The following is a 13,267-nucleotide window of genomic DNA, read 5'->3' as shown; positions in this document are numbered from 1 at the left end:
AACACGGACATAAGGTTCTCGGTCATACACTTTCCACCGCCATGCCGAAAATAACTCCTCTATCGGGTTTAGAAAGGGAGAGTATGCAGGCAGAAAGATATTAGAAAACCTTGGGTTATTGGTAAACCACTCACGAACCAGAGCAGCGCGATGGAAGCTGACGTTATCCCACACAACAACGTAGTGAGGCTGCTCTGGCTGTGCTGGTTCCCTGTAGTCCAGCTGGAACATATGTTGTCTTAAACCATCAAGAAAAGCAAGGAGAAGCATAGTGTTATAGGGTCCTAGTACGGCATGGCGGTGGAGTACCCCTCGTTGGCTGATGGCTGCGCACATAGTGACATTCCCCCCACGCTGACCAGGGACATTTACAATAGCCCGATGGCCAATTATGTTCCTCCCCCTTTTCCTTCTTTTGGTCAGGTTAAAACCTGCCTCATCCACAAAGATTATTTCATGGGGAACAGGCCGTCCTTCAATCTCAAAGATTCTCTGCAAAACACATAACACAGTAGAGTCTATCGGTACCCTGAACCACAGTTCAAGAGTGCTGAAATGGCAGCATAAACTGCCATGCTGTGATGGTACACAATACTTTATACAGTATCAAAACTCATACCTGAACATATTCCACACGTTGGTTTTTCACTCTGTCAGAGTTTCGTTCGAAAGGGACTCGGTATGCCTGTTTCTTCCGGAATTGATTCTTTCGGAGGATGCGGTCAATTGTGGAGAGGCTGATGGCATTTATGCCTCGAAAAAGATGATCATCCTCAATCACTCTCCTTTGAATCTCTCGCAGGCGGATTACATTATTTGCAATCACCATGTTTACAAGTTCCCTCTCTTGCTCCTCCGACAAAAGCCTTAACCTGCCTCCACCAGGTGGTCGTCTCTGTGTCCTACAAAAATAGAAGCACTCATTACTGTAACTGTCACACATTCATTTTACAGGCAAATAATGGAAACATACTGAAACTCAAGACACATAAGTTCAGTAACTTAAACGTTACTGTACAAAGCAGTCTTACTGCAAGTACACCTACCTGTTTTCCTCCCTGAAGGTTCTGATGATGGAGGCAACAGTGAAGCGACTCAAATTTGGTTGTACTCGTTGCCCAGCCTCCCTCATAGTCATCCCATGGACAAGGACATGGTCAACTAAAGTGGCTCGAATTTCATCCGAGACTGACTGTCTTCTTGCCCTTGCTCTTCCCCTTCCTTGTCGCCGTCGTTCTCCACCTCCACCTCCTTCACCACGTCCTCCTCCTCCTCCACCTCTCCCTCCTCCTCCACCACCTTCCTGTTGTCCTAGACCACCTCCTCCTCCTCTTCCACCACGTCCTCCTCTTTCACCACGTCCTCCTCCTCCACCACGTCCTCCTCTTTCACCATGTCCTCCTCCTCCACCACGTCCTCCTCTTTCACCACGTCCTCTTCCTTTGCATCTCTTTGGATCCATTGTTTCAAACCTGAATGAGCTGACTTTGGCCCTTTTATCTATCCATCGCAGGTTCTGATTGGTGTGTGCTAAATTTTGACTCCTAGTGTTTCCACCTGGTTAATTGTGTGCTAATTGAGCTCAAGCTGTGCTGACTTAAGTTAACATTATTGCATGCTAGTGCTTTCTAAATGACTACATGGTGTAAGCACTGTAAAATGTAGGGATTTGTGTGTAGAGTTTTGCAGTAACAGTTCACCAAATTTGAGTCATGTGTCAAAGCAGGGAATAGTGTTTATAGTTCAGGGAAATGGGTGAGCTTTTTGAACAATAGCGTTACGGTTTTGAAATTTTAGTTTAGAGGCCTGGTTACAGTGTTTAAGCAATCGAGAAAAACTGTAACTGCAACTTGAACTTGTAAATTAAGCATTAGTCAATGTTAACCAATCAATTTTTTTCTTCCAGATGTGCGCATGTTACAGAGACACTCACACCCACACTCACAGTCTGGTATTTTATGTCTCCACTGTTTGTTTAATTTCTCTTGCATTGTCATGTTACCTCCATTCCAACATGGTTTTCTTTGCAATTAATTTCTGAAGTTTAAATCATACGCACAGAGAAACGCCTCAGTAAAATAGACAAGTGATAGAAATTAGTCATTAAATTTCAGGGGTAAAGTGGTTACTTGCATGAAATCAAGTGTATTGTTTACCTTGGTTCAAAATCTTTTTTTTTTGCACTAGACATTTATGGGAAATGGAGTGCAGTAATTGGTGGACAAACTAAATATGGCTTTTCCTAAAGTGAGTCAACAGCGATTTGCAGGAGAAGCACAGTAATGCTTAGCTGACTTGAAATGGTAATCTGTCCAAACTGTGCTTGTTTTTGCCAAAACTAAATGACCAGGCATGCACTGGTCTACTGCCAAAGTGCTTCAGAAATAAATTTAGACAAACTTTATGGATTTTGTGGCACTAAAACTGATGTTTAAAAGTATTGGTTGGATCTAATTTTCATCATACACTACTAGGTCAGTTTCAAGAGCACAAATTCTTCACTGGCACCAGATTAAAATACAGAATTAGGCAAAAATGGTCCGTGTCACGGTACCTGCTAATTTTCAGTTACTCTTCCAAAACTGTTTTGATTACACTTGAGGAAGTTGAAACAATGAAAAACAACTGTAAAATCTCAAATTTGTCATATTACCTGTTAGGACTGTTCGATATAACGATATATATCGGATGACGATATAAAAACGTCTATCGTTTCATTTTACGCTATCGTTTGTTTCGTGGTGTCGCAAAATAAACAGTTTACGGCAATATTTTTTCATCGTTTTGATGGTCACTGTAGTGGCTATATTAATTTCTTAAAGTTCTCCCTTTCTCTTATATTTAATATAACCACACTACGGATGGACATGCGCCTGTTTTTATGCGTTGTCGTTAGCAACAACGACGGTAAAACCATCGCATGTCCGCTTGTTTATTTTCCACATAAACCTTTCACAATAAAGCTCAAGATCCTGTTGAGACTTTTCAAAATAAACGTACCCATGTGAAAGACTATGGAATGCTTACTGTTGAGAAGTAAAAAAGAGCCGCTAGGTGCTAAAAAATAAACATTAGACTCACACGTTAGAACAGGCTTTTCCCCGCAGCACGCCGTGTAATAAATACTCACAAAGAAAACAGCGGCTGTTACAACTTATGTCTAAAAATGTATCGTTTCATGCATCGGTTAAAACACTCGCCTCCAGGTACACGACGCCCAGCTGGAAACACTTCACGCAAGTCGAGCTGCCCGAGATTCACAGAATTTACAGAAAATGTTAAAGTTTTGTGATTTATATCGTTATCGGACGATAGAAGTCTTATATCGGGATATGAGATTTTGGTCATATCGCACAGCCCTATTACCTGTAGTTGAGCTTTGGATGTTTACTCTGACTGTGGATTTGGTAACAGGAACTTTTTAAAAAGTTTTTTTAAGCATATTAAAATATCCTACAAATAATGCATTTTATTTTGTTTTACAATAAGCGTTTGAAAGTCCTGTGACTAATCAAAGTTTTTCCAGTGAAATACCTGTACAGTAACCTTTCCTTGTCATTGGTTGGCTTCCTACAGTGAGCCGGCACTGTCTCATAAATAAATTAAACAACTTGACATCGATAGACTGTCTATGTCTTTTTGTAATGGCAATGTTAATTAATGAATAGGGATGGAAATGAGAATCGATAAGAATTTAATTTCAATTCCACTGTCGATATCACTCATCAATTTGATTCTCATTGGGTCCTCACCGCTTTGAGAGTCACCACCATCTCTAAGCAACATATCAGAGACATTACATTCATGCAAATTAATTGCTCTGTGGTCAAATGTTTGTGCATGTTGGAGGCATTTCCCATCTTTGTTGTGATGTGTGTTGGGGTCATTATTCATAAAAAGTAATAAAGTTGCTATTATATTAAGTAACCATAAACAGAAGAGAAGACATAAGCATAACAGCTATCTAAATAGTGTACACACTTTATATATTTATGTAGAGAGAGAGAGAGAGCAAGAGAGACGCGCCTCCCCCACGAGGACTGTATCAGAAACATCGGATGCTGAAAGTCTTTCGTCTTTTGGTAGCTGTCTTTTTTGTTTTATATATCGGAAAAACAAACTGAGAGTTATGAGTGACAGAAAAAGCATGGAAACAATCTGTTAGAGGGAGTAGCACAAGATCTCTCCAGCAGTGGTCTGATCGATTCCGCATTAAAGAGGTCTTAAAAAGGGATTAAACAGGGGACATGGTGATATGTTAATTTTGTTCTGTTTTCTTTTTAAAAACTGTTCAGTTGTTTATGTTGCTACAAATGCTCAACACATCTAAGTGCAATCAAACTTGCATGCCTCTTCACAGAGAGAATATGTGTAACTTCTGTTGCAGTTCATGTAACGTGGGTGTTTTACCAAAGCGAGCCAAGAAGTGGGCTTTAAAACCAGAATTTCCAGCACCTGCGAGCACAGAGTAATTGAGTCATTAGTTTTGATCAAGGACCCTATCAGCCTCTTGCAGATATATTACGGCCATTTTGTAGCAAAAGTAAAGAGTAAGTTAAATTCTCTTGGTTTTATTCTTTAAATCTGTTTCCCTCGAGGTTACTAAGTAGAAAAGAATTCCTCTCGCACTGAAAGAAATTAAGTAGCACTTTGAATTGAACTGAAAAGGAAATGGAATTAAACATAACTGACTGCAACTGAGTGTGGCTAATAAAAAGAATTATCAAATTAAAATGTTTTTAATCACACTCCCTCTAATTCTATGTTATTCCATATAATCCATGACCTTCCAGCCACAATCAAACGGCAGTATTACCTTATTCACTCAACCCTTCACATCGGCACTAAATCCCATTGATATGTACAAGGAAGCATCAATTACATTTTGTCTTTTCGTTTAATCCCGCCGGGTACACGAGCCGTTAATGTTTAAATCAAAATCAATACATAACTTAATCATTCAAACTCGTTTCTAATTTGTTTGTCACAATCGATTGCTTTGGCCTGAGCGTGCTGTCTGCCCCTCTCCCCGTCAATTAAGGTGTGATGTGAGCAGACTGTAGCTGCTGGATCGGAGGGACAGCGGGAGGTTTATGACCAGCCCTGCTGACATTATGATCTATCAAATGTTATGACCTTGGGGATATTAAGTAGAACTAATAAAGAAGCAGTACAAGTAGAAATGAAATGACAGGAATGATTTCTCATTCCACACACAGTGCTTGTTCAGGGGGAATATAATTAGAGCATGGGTGATCCTCATCTGCACAGGTACATTTTTATTATGAAAATATCATTTTAAAACACATTCTTCCACGTGCAGTATTGCAGCTGCTATAAAGTCTCAATCTCATATATAATACATGCATTCTCTTTGTAGTCCTAGCTCTGGATAGACTAAATCTGCTTGATGACTGAAGGGGCACCCATAGGAGCGCTTAAAAACCACTGCAGGGGTGATATCAAAGAAATAGTTCGATTGCTCAAACAGACTGGTTGATTCAGATTCTAGTCATAACCTTTGACATTAACTAGTAATTTGTAAGAGCGTTGCAAAAACCGCCTTGAAGAGAATGGAATATTGAACTGGGAGATACAGTAATTTACCCTGAATGAAAAGCCTTTTACAATAAGTTACTAGAATTAGCTTCGATTCTTAGAATAGCAGCTGACTTTAAAAACTACAACTGAAAGCTGCAGCATCTTGACAGCAGATGAAACAAATGTGATATCATAACAGCGTCTCATATAAAAATCTGTGTTTTCATTGACAGCACTCATTCTTTCATGTTTGCTGTTCCCATGTGAAAACACTGTGTCAGCAGTGATTAACTGATGCAGCAATTATGGCTTACATAAAGCTATGCCATGACAACGTCAAAAACAAATCTGTACCATATGCATTGGTGAAGTGCTGCTCAGAGGACACAGCAGCAGATTTTTTTCATGTCATGTACTTGCAACGTGTCAAGCTAATTTCAAACTCATCCTTTATTAGTTCCCCTGAAACAAATTAAATGAAAACCTGCCTACGTCATTCATATTCACAGATGTTAAGGTATTTCATTCCAGCAGCTTGGGAATCAAGAAAAACGAACTGCGATGTCAGTGTTTTGAAGGCTTTGAGGGCTTTAAGTGGTACTAAGTTAGAAAAACAGGAAGAAATAGTTACCTCCTCTCTGTGATCAGGGGGGGATTTTTACAAGAAAAATGGCTTACTATTACAAGAATAAACGAATTGCTGTCAAGGTAACTCCAATTGCAACTGCAACTCCAAATTTGGTTATTTGGAGACTTTAATTAAATGATTTTATCCTCTGCCATTCAAGAAAAGCCTATCAGGATATGACTTTATCAAAATCTATTTCTAAGCACCCTGGATAAACTCACCTGAATAGAAAGCCCTTTTTTGAATGGCTGACACTGCTGAATTCAAGACGATTGCTTGATAGTGATAGTGACACGTACTGCATGCTCAACTCTCACCCCGTCTTCTACCAACTTCATTTCCCCTTCTGAGATATGTAGAGGTCTGCCTGCATACAAGGTGGAAGTAATTTGCTTAGAATATGGTCATAAATCTAGCCAAGCACCGAAGCTTTCTGAAGAATGCAGGGTTTATCAGTAGAAGAAGGACTGATCGTTTATCTTAACTTCAGCAGAGCACGCCGCACACTGTGATGAGGCTGATTGTGTTAGAACTCACAGCAGATTTAAAGCTCATAAACACTATCATCATCACGAAATCAGGAAGAAAGTCATTAGCCAGCATTGCAGTGATTCACTTTGTATATTCACACTGTTGCACATTATTGAGATATGAGCCCATTGTGCCAAATGTGAACTTATATGCCCTGAACTTTACCTTCACAAAATATATTCAGTGTCTTAAGTTCCCTTGATATATTTCTCTGTCTTTTCATAATAATAAAATGTTTCATCTTCTTAAACACTCCATCAACTTAACCTGCAGTACAAGTGCAGTTGGTGGTGTACCATCTGGAGAAGTCTCTTTCAAACTACATGAGAAATTTGTTAAAAGAACTATTATTATAAAATTGACAAAGCAAACTTGTGAGATGATGTATTTTTTCTATTGAGTTTCCTCAACAGAAAGAAAAAGAAAGTAAGACAAAAAAACCAAAACAAAACTGAATTATTGTCTAAAGTTTTTGCCTTCAATGACTGAATCACTTCTCTACTATAAAAAGTATGAGATTGTAATGTTTTGGCTTTGAGTGGGTGTACAATAGTGGAAAACCCTCTGCTTTTTAATATCTTTCGTAAAACCTAATAGATTTTTTCACAAGTTATTTTAACGATATTAATTATTCCCATTAAAAGGTTTCTTTTGTTTTAGTTTGAAAAGTTATCAAAACGCAACATGGTTTTTGCTAACGCCATACTATAATAAAACGTGTGTGTGTATGTACCTGTTTAGAAATATTTGTGGGGACCAAATATTGGAATGTTACTATACTTGTGGGGACCAACAGCCACTTGTGAGGACAAAGGTGCCTGTTCTCACAAGTTTTAAGGCATTTTTGAGACTCAAAATGTGATTTTAGTGTCAGGGTTATGATTAGATTATGATTAGGTTTAGGCTAAGGGTTAGAATTAGGCATTCATTTTTGATAGAGTTGAGGTAAGCGGGTGGGAAAAGCATTATGTCCTCACTAAGATATCAAAACAAGAGTATGTGTGTGTGTGTGTGTGTGTGTGCGCGCATAATCCTGCTGTAGATTTTTTTCTTGCTTTAAGAGGGTTATTGCCTACAGGCCTAGAGAACAGTCGGTGAACCCCAGGTAACCTCTGGTTGCTAGGGGAAACATATCTTACAAGATGAGTGGTTGCTGGATTTTTCTGCCTGTTGCTAGGTGAAATCAGTCACAAAGACATGGCTGCAGCAAAAACCTTGTGATTGCTTTCGTCCATAGTTTGCATGGAAGAAGCTGACTTTAGCAGCAAGTAGTTGGTGAGTGTTTGCAGAGAAGTTGGAATCTTCCATTCAACCTACAGGCGACCAACACAATATGCTAACAGCCAAAGCAATTGCAAGCAGGTTTTTCGTGCAACAAAATTCACTTCTTTGGAAGCAACTTCAGCTAGGGAACAACTCACCAATAGGTTCCCTAGAAAGTGGAGATTTTTCAGTTTGGGGATTTGGATATTTGTATTTTGTTAAATGTTTTTCCTAAAATTGTGTTAAAATATAGAACCATCTGAGCTTCAGCGGTCTGCAAACATGTTGCGTAAAGTAGTGATAATTATGCTGACCCCCCTTTTTTTGCCAACTGAGCAACTTTGTTGATAGGTTTAGTGACTCTTGGTAGTGATTTTTGTTTTTTAAACCAGCCAATAAATTTTCTCTAGCAACCCCGCTACCTGGTTGTGAGAGTGAAGTGCGCAGCACTCAGATCGAGGTTGCAGACTACATGAAAGCAAAATTATACATAGAAGGAAAAAATAAGAAAGACATTCTGACTATTTCACTTGTAAATATTTCACAGCCATTAAGAAGATTTTGACAAAGTGTATAAAGTTCAACCATTTCCCAACCACACCTACCAATTTGTAGTTCAAAAAACTGTATTCACAAAAAACTATTTGGTCTTTTGTATATATATATATATATATATATATATATATATATATATATATATATATATATATATATATATATATATATATATATATATATATATATATATGACTCACTTACGGATGATACCATACAGCATGTTCTTTAATTGGAGACATATCTTTTTAGAGGCTTTACAATGATGTGTTGCCTGAACCTTTACAGATAAAACATTCCGTGTCTCTCTTTTCACTTCTAACAACCCCAGAACCCATCTGCATTCAGAAGGTGATGGAACAATATGGCAAGTGAAGTTAGAAGCAGTCTGGCAGGGGCAATGAGCAGCGGCCTTCATCTTTGAGTGGAATCGATTGCTTGTACAAGTCAAGGGAAATGAAAGAGATCTGACCACCTTTGGATTGGGTAGATCCCTCATAGACAGAATCATAACAAGAGAGAGAGCTTATGGCCCGAGTGTGTGTTTGTGTTTCAGATTGATCAGGTGTACATGCATGGTTATGAGGAGAGATTTACTGGTTGAGCATAAAATGTTTTGAAATATGTAAATAAGATATCACATTTCTGATTGAAGTCATTTTAAGATTGTTGAATTGTGCGGGATAAGCGTGTGCATGACCAATCGAATTCACAGAAGTAAATGATTGCATCAGCATTCTTAATACTGTGAAATTAAAATTGTTAGCATGCATCAGCCTAGGAGCCGTTTGGGTTATCAAGCAGTGTTTGAAATCTCATATCATAATGGGAAGACCTCCCCACTTTGTGTGAGGATTTGCCAGATATGAAGTGGTGAGACAGAGGGATGTTTGATTCTCTCCCAAGCACTCTCTAATTTGACTTCCTCGCTTTTATGTACACAGTTCAATGAAAACACTATGGAAGCATTCAACAGAAGGTTGTTTGAAAGAGACCATTCATTTTTATTTAAATAATTCTAGGTGAACAGTTGAGTACAAATCCAACTAATATGGGTAATTTACTCAAATACATGCATCCTCTTAGTTTTAAGTTGTGTAATAACTATTCTTTAAAGCCAAAGATAGCAGCAGTGTACTACAGATGTAGAGCTTTAAAAGTGCATTGACAATAGCATTGCAGTGTCCCTTACCAACAGTATAAAAAGATTTTAGTTAACCATTAGTCAGTAGTTTATTTTTTTATTTGTTGTGATAATATATGTCTAAGATGTCATTAAATGGGCTTTGATTTAAATGTGATTTACAACAGATCGGTTATTAAAAACAGAAAGTCCTTGAGCATTTTACAGGCTCTGCAATTTTCTCCTTGGACTCTAATAGCAGTCAGCACATCGTGATAGGTTCTTTAATTTTCCCTGCCTTTTAGTAAGCTAGAGCTTATTCCGGTTTATAAGTCGTTTTTAAAAATTGATATAGTAATAATAATAACAATAATGGATTGGATTTATATAGCGCTTTTCAAGGCACCCAAAGCGCTTTACAATGCCACTATTCATTCACTCTCACATTCATACACTGGTGGACCGTGGCTCAGGGGGTTGGGAATACACAGACTATGTAAAAGATGTGTTTAAAAGTGGAAATTAATAGATTGCTGTATGTTAACGTCTCTGCAATGAATACTCACCAGCCACTATATTGAATCTAACACATTTGTTGGTGCCAAACAGGCTGATCTGTGTTTCAGAAACTGCTAATCTACTGGGATTTTCCAGGGTTTACAAACAATGGCCTTTAAAAAACATAGAAACTATGCACTATATGCTCTGACCTTTGTTGTTGTCAAAGGTCAGACTGCTTCTATGTGAATGCAACAGTCATTCAAATAACAGTTAGTTACAACCAAACTATGCAGAAGAGCATCTCTGAACAAGCATGTTGTGTTGACAAAGATGTACAGCAACAGAAGACCATACCAGCTCAAAAGAGCTCACTTAGCACAGGGTTAGTAAAATTAGACAATGGAAGACTGAAAAATATTGTGAGGTCTGATGAGTCTTTATTTTTCTGCAACATTCAGATAAGTGTCCAAATTTGGCATAATCAACACTATCCTGCCTTCTGTCAGTGGTTCAGGCTACTGCTGGGGATGTAACGATGTGGGAGATATTTTCTTAGTACAGGTTAGTACCAGCTGAGAGTCTGCTTGAGTGTTGTTGCTGACCACGTCCATCCCTTATGACTACACTGTGCCCATCTTCTGAATCTGTTTCACGTCACAAAACTCAAATCATCTCAAACTGGTTTCTTGAAAATGACATATTCAAATGGCCTCACCAGATCTCAGTCTAACAGAGCATCTTTGTGATGTGGTGGAATGTGATATTAACATCTTGGATGTGCAGCCAACACATCTGCAGCAGCTAAGTGATGCTATCACATTAATATGGAACAAAATCCCTGAGGAATCTCTCCAGCACCAAAGTATAACCTGATATTATCAAGGTACCTGCAAGAGTGGCCAGTATGTGCATTTTGCAGACTTAAAAGACCCAATCTTGATTCAGCAACACCACCTGCTGAGCTGCTTTGCACAGTCTGATACATGTGCTGCTGGCTGTGCTGACAGCATAAACAAATGAATAAATATAATGACCAATATCGGATGTATCTGTGATAGAAGGAGCTCTATTTTTTCAGCCATGGTATGAGATTATGGTTACCACGCTCTGTGTTAAAAATTATTTTGTCCCTGAACTAGGCACTACTGTTTCTGCTGACTGGTATTTACTGCAGATTGATGCTGACCGAGTAAAAATGAATGAGAACAGTTTAAAAGGTTCTCTTTTTTTGGAGGATTGTAATGTGATCAGCGCTGAAAAGGAATCTGCAAATGCCTGCTAAGATACCTGCGAATAAAGAGATGAACTAGATAAACTAAAGAGGGGCAAGTAATTCAATTAGGTCTCCCTGGACATCAAATTAGTACCCATAAGTGGGTGAGCTACATTATAAAAGTACATTTTGAGCCTTTTTCATTTTAATGACCAGCCAAAAACTAAGAAGAGTCACAAGTGGTAGTTTAAAGCAATTCAAAGTACTATTCAAACATGGCTAATGCTTCCAGAGCTCAATTTAAGGAACTATTAGAGCTGAAAGGAGTGCCATCTATGACCGGGTTAGTGGAGGGCCAGAGATTTAACAGAACTAGACAGAGGTGGGGGTAGTAAGGGCAGCCAGGGTGGCTTTGCTGGAAATGGAGGCCATAGATCTGTTTGTTTGGGGATTAGGCTGGGATTAGGCCTCTAATTCCCTTCCCTCGTGTGCATAATTGAAAAATGTGCCTCATCTAAGGAAGACGAGAGGCCGCAGTCTGAGCCCCTTGCATCGCTTGATTTTGAGGCTGTCGAGCTCTGAGCGAAGAGGAGGAACTTTTAACAAAGAGCTTCAGTCAAACCAACGTCCACAATTGATTTCTGCTCAGCTACACAGAGTCGGTCTGTCCTTCCATCCATGTCTGTGAAGGATGAGCTCTCTGACTGCAGCAACAAAGCGACAGACAGCAGCATCTAACCAGCTTTTTGTTCCTTGGCTCTGAGGAGAGAGTGGCTGTCATTGCGGTCTATAATAGAGAGCCTGTCCCCTTGGATTCTTTGTGCTTTATCCCCACATTTCTGCACCCTTTCTTTCCCGCTGGCTCCTTCTGGACTAAGCACAAGCATCTGCTGGAAATTTCCTGTGTGGTTTTTGTTTTTTGCAGCGCATGATACAATGCAGAACGGTATAACTGTGTAATTTTATGGCTAATGCCGAGCTGTACACGGATTCAAGAACAAGGACACCACTCGCAGAGTGAAAATCCATTGTAATTGTGTTTTATATCCCACTGCTCTTTGGATACACGTGGCACTGAATGACGACATTGCACAGTGGATGATGAAGAGACCAGAGATGTATTGCTATAAATCACATCAGATGGTGCTGTAGAGCGCCATGTGACTTGCACAGAAAAGGTATATTTTAGAAGATCTCACCTCCTACTAGATGGAGGGTAATATGTTTGAAATACCATAAATCCAACCAGACTGTCCAGACTTTAGTGAGAAATGTTGGGTTTATCCACGATTTCTCTCTTTTTATGTCAGCATAGTCAAATGCGTCCTGGAATCATTTCTGCCTTTTATCTTAACTCCTGACAATACACACCAAGCACTTGCTTGCAGATTGAGCCGTCGCTTTTTCTCGTGCTGTCGAAAGCACAGCGTACACTGATAACAGATATGATTACACTTTGACATCTAAATGTTTCTCATCTCAGGCCCAAATAGACTCACTCATCTCTGGTCTGCAGCCGAGCATGAGCTCTACCCGCAAACATATCCTTCTCAGATCTTTCTTAAAGTAAAAAACTCTCTGTCCCTGAGAACATGGAGCTAGTTTAATTTTGAAAATACTTGGGTTTAGTAGTCAGCAGTATTTTAAAAAGGTAGAAAATTCTGTCTGTTTAAATATTAACACTTTCCCTTCCTTCAACTATTTTCATGGTGCCTGTGAGCCAACAGTGCTCTATACCCACAGTAAAAGCCTCTTTGCAGGCTCCCTCTTGTGAATTTATAGCTTTAACCAAATGAATATAAAGCCGGTGGTTGTTGAAGGAGTGTGTGTGTGTGTGTGTGTGTGTGTGTGTGTGTGTGTGTGTGTGTGTGTGTGTGTGTGTGTGTGTGTGTGTGTGTGTGTGTGTGTGTGT

The 13,267-nt window shown here is 39.1% G+C and overlaps 1 protein-coding gene across 1 annotated transcript in view; it reads left to right on the top strand.

Moving 5' to 3' along the window:
- gfra4a (GDNF family receptor alpha 4a) overlaps positions 1-13,267 on the top strand; it is a 157,232-nt gene that overhangs the window by 66,018 nt on the left and 77,947 nt on the right. The gene's annotated exons all lie outside the window — the stretch shown is intronic.

Source organism: Astatotilapia calliptera, chromosome 19 (assembly GCF_964374335.1).
Source record: "Astatotilapia calliptera chromosome 19, fAstCal68.1, whole genome shotgun sequence".
NCBI lineage: Eukaryota > Metazoa > Chordata > Actinopteri > Cichliformes > Cichlidae > Astatotilapia > Astatotilapia calliptera.
This window is presented reverse-complemented; position numbering and strand designations above follow the sequence as displayed.